Raw genomic sequence first — 4,482 nt, 5'->3', positions numbered from 1 at the left:
AGCAGGTGGGCTGGGGAACTTCAGTGAATCTCATCTCCAGCTGCTGGACAAACTACAAGGTCAAACACAAGATGTATAATAAGTTCTGGTGTTTGAGGTTGGGTTTTGGTATACGAGGACACTGGAGGGGATCAGGGCTAAAGTGGTCCATTTAAACAAGCAGGGGGGAACCTTTTATATTAAAAAGTTTTTACAATTTGGAAATCTATTATCTATTGGGTAGCAGCAAAGCACAGCGGCCTTGGGAGCAGCCAGACTGCCCAGGTGTCACTATTGGTTTGGCTACTTCTCACTAGCTATGTAATCTGGGCCAGTAATTAGCCTCTTGTGTTTTCCCATCTGTAAAATAGGGATAATAATATCTACCTCACAGGCCCAGTGTGAGGACTTAGTGGATTATTATATGGCAAGTGCACAGAAGAGCAGAATAAGCTTTTTATAGTATTAACTGAGTATTATGTACAGCGATGGAGAACTACTGCAATCACTCATCCGGGTTTTATAGGATGACCTGATACTTTGAGGGGCCATCAGACCCTATGTCTTGAGTCTGGTTTGGAGACTGTGGTCATTATCCTGGGGACATTCCAAACCCATGCCCTAACACTCAGGATGGAGTCTCAGAGCTGAGAGTCTGGTAAAAGCCCTTTGACTAGACCGGTAGGGCCTCAGGATTTCTCTCTGGAAGCCACTAACTAGTACTTGAGCCACTAACTAGATATGGCTGCTGGTGAATGTACTTACAAAGCGTGTTATGGTGCTCCTATTGGAGTTTGGTGCACAGAAAACTCCAGTCCCTGAAGATTTCCTAGTCCTGAATTATTTAGAGAATGGTGTTAACACTTTGCTGTGGAGACAGAACCTGTATTTCATGGGTATTTAAGCAATGTCAGCTGAGGATGGGAAAATGTAGATCACAAACTTTTTGGTAGACATTTTAGTACTAACATATGAAATGTTCATAGCCTTTTGATCTAGCATTCCAACCTGTTAGGACTTAATCCTATCGAAACACTTCTGTACGCAAAGAGTTATGTTTAAGAATCACTGAAGATGATCAACAAATAAATGCTCATTTAATGATCACCTGGAAATAATGCTTTCCGGGGAGTCATTGGAAATTAGAAAACAACTCTATGGACCATAAAGTAACAAATGCTTAGACCAGCTGTAACTCACCTGTGCAGAGAAGACTTGCCACAATCACAAAGGAGAGGGATCGGGAAGTACTGACAGGAGCATCTCCAAGGTGTATGACTAAGAAAAAAATACACGGGACACTATTTATGGGAACAATTGCATTTCTGGTTTTGAAAGCAGTGAGGTCTGTTAGTATTCATTTGGGAAGAGGGTGAAAGGAAACAAAGATCTGGAGGGATACACACCAAATGGTCAATGGTGATCTTGGGGGAGGAGTGGAGGTGAGGCTGTGGGAATTTGTCTTTCTTTGTTACATATACATTAAATGTGTTATAATTCATATAACATGTAATCAGAAGACACACACAAACATGCGCGTGCACGCACGGCCAGAGCTTCCATACCTGAGGACTCCTACCCCTCAGCACTGGCACAGGGCAGAGGCCGGTACAGGGCATCCACAGCATGCGCTAGCGGAGATGAAACAACTTCTTCCTGGGACCCAAAGGCCGGAGCTCACATGTATATATGAGCCCCGGAATGTGCTTCCCAAATGGCTCTAGTTAAAAGGCTTTTGCTTCTGTACTCATTTTGGGGGAAAGGCTCCACAGTATTTAACAGATGATCAAAAGAGTCTATCTAGGACCCAGGAGACTTGGGGCCAAATCCCACCAAAGGGGGATAACAATGGCTTGCTTCCTTTCTCCATGATGTTGTGAGAAATCAGACAAGCTTATGGATGAAAAATGACTGCAAACTAAAGGAAACACAGAGCAACTGATCATGCTACTCTGTTCCCCGCAGGGACTGCAGAGGGTCACCTGGGGGAGGGGAGGCAATCCCTGAGCCTTCCTAGTAGCACAAAGCTACTGAGTCAGTATAAAGAACTGTGGGGAGGTCACTTTTGAAATAAGTGGACGCAGCCCCTTCCAGGGCTGCTGGTGAGGGTCTGCCTCCCCTCTTCACTTTCCAGCATGCGCAGGCGTGCTGAGCACAACCCTGAGCTCCGCCCGCATGGAAGAGTGCAGCAGCCAATATTCTAAGAAGACAACTTCCCAACCCCCAAGGAGCCAGTCAGTTCCAGGCCGAGTGGTGCATGGAAGTCAGAGGCGCTGTGCACTGCAGTGAGGCTGCTGCATGTGACTGCAGGATGTCTGTGGCTGCGGCACTCGCTGGAGGACACAGCCGGGCATTCAGAAGTCATGCCTGCTGAACAGGGGCCAGACGAAGAAGACTCCCCATCATGGTCTGGGAACAGTGGCTACCTCTCACAGCCCACCCTGAACTCAGCTCCTGGTTCTAACTCTCTCTCTTGCCACTGAAATTCCAGCTGACATTTTGGATGTCTGTGCAAAAAGCCTGCAGAAGCCAACCTGGTTTTGTACACAGGTCAGGTGAATCATCCCCCAACTCATTCCTACTAACTGATCAACTTTCAGATGTCTTAGCCGTCCCTCCACTGCAGCAGACTACTGGTGAGAGCCACAGGCAGGTGGCAGGCAAGGCTCCATTCACTCACCCTCACACAGACAAAGGGATGGAGCAGAGGGGTGGACTGAGGGCAGATCAACACATTTGCTTTTCTCTTTCTTCTTAGGCCAATGAGGAGAAGCCGCTGCTGCCAGAGAAGAGGGGTGGTGAAAAGGGATGGGGCTCACTGCTTTATTTTGACTGAGACAACACATGTGGCTGCGTTTGCAATTCCTTTTAGTTGTATGTATTTCCTATTTTACAGGACTTATCATCTTGGCCTTAAAGCACTTTCCAAAAAGGAGCTGAAGGGGCTTCAAGCAGAAATAGGTCTGTGGCCACTCCCCTTGCTCAGAGTGGTGCCCACGGCATGGTGTGAGCAGACACATCACCGCCCTCTCTCATCCCCTCCACTGTCCTCTTGCTCACTTTGCTCCGACCACACCAGCCTCACCGCTCTTCCCCAAACCTGCCAGACATGCTCCTACCTCCAGGCCTCTGCACATCTATTCCGTCTGCCTGGAATGCTCTACCCTCACACGTTTTCATGGTCACTCCTCCACCTCTTTCTAATCTTGACTCAAATATCAACTTCTCAATGAGGCCTTCTCTGGAGAAGTTACCTAAACTTACAGTTCCCACTCCCATACGCTCCTCAAATCCCTTCCAGGCTTTATTTTTCTCTATAACATTTAATACCACTTGATATTCTGTCTATTCTATTATTTATCTTATTTACTGTCTGCTCCTTCCACTACAAAGTTAGCTTCCCCAAGGGTAAGGGTTTTGCCTGTTTTGTTCACTGCGGTGTTCTCGGCGCCTGGTGAACATAGTAGCTGCTCAATAAATTATTGTCTGTGATTTGCTTTCCTATCCTGCAGTCCCTGGAACCTCAGCCCTTATATGTGGACGGGTGGGCAGATCCACAGGAAAGTAAAGGAATGAAGAAGGGCGAAGAAAGGACAAGGATATTAGGAAATATGAAAAAGTTAGGTGTGTAGAGATGATAAGGAACAAAGTGAAAGCTAAGAGAGTTCTGATGAAATAACTGAGGACTTATAGAAGGGGAAGTCTGCGCCAGGGAGGAAGAATACCACCACAGAGAGGGGGACTCTCCAGAATGTCCAGGAAGTCTAACCTGAACAAGCAGTCGACGCTTGGGCACAAAGCCTGGGGCTCGGCTGCAGCCACAGTTCTCAGCCTCCTGCATGTCTCCTGCTGTGGTGCCACAGGCCAAGGGAACTGTGGTCAGCAGGCCTAGAAGATGAGGGAGAACCAGGAAGGGAGACGGAGGAGGGAAGGGGCCAAGTAAAAGACAGATGAGTGATGCAGGGTGTCTGGGTGACCGACCACTGGGGGAGACTGAAGGTAACAGGCCAGGAGAATTTCAGCAGGAGAGATAAAGGGGAAACAGGGAGGGGCAGAGAGAAGGTAGCCTTGGAGGGAGATGAGATGGGCAGAGGTGGGAGGCAAGCACGAGTATATTGTTATTACACATAGCAGACACCTCATAGGCCCGTACAGGGAGGTGTCACTATTGCCCTGGAGTTCTGTGCCTCTTTTTTCAGTTTTGTGTTCTTACGATCCCTCAAGTTCTCAGTTCTCATGCTCTTTTCCAGAAATGGATGGAGATTTTACTTATATATACATATATATTCTATTTGTATGTATATATATATACACATATATTATATATATGAATATAATAACTTGGAAACAATATTCCGGCCATGTTTAAGAAGGTAACATTAAGGTAACTTTCGCTTCAATTTGATTTTAAAAAAGTCACTCTGAAATTGAATCCACCACAATCATCAATAAAGCAAAGATGCTTTTAGCTACTTGCCAAATATGCCAAATTAAGAGGCAATT

The sequence above is a fragment of the Rhinolophus hipposideros genome, assembly GCF_964194185.1.
Source record: "Rhinolophus hipposideros genome assembly, chromosome: 21".
Lineage (NCBI taxonomy): Eukaryota > Metazoa > Chordata > Mammalia > Chiroptera > Rhinolophidae > Rhinolophus > Rhinolophus hipposideros.
Note: the sequence above shows the minus strand (reverse complement) of the source record.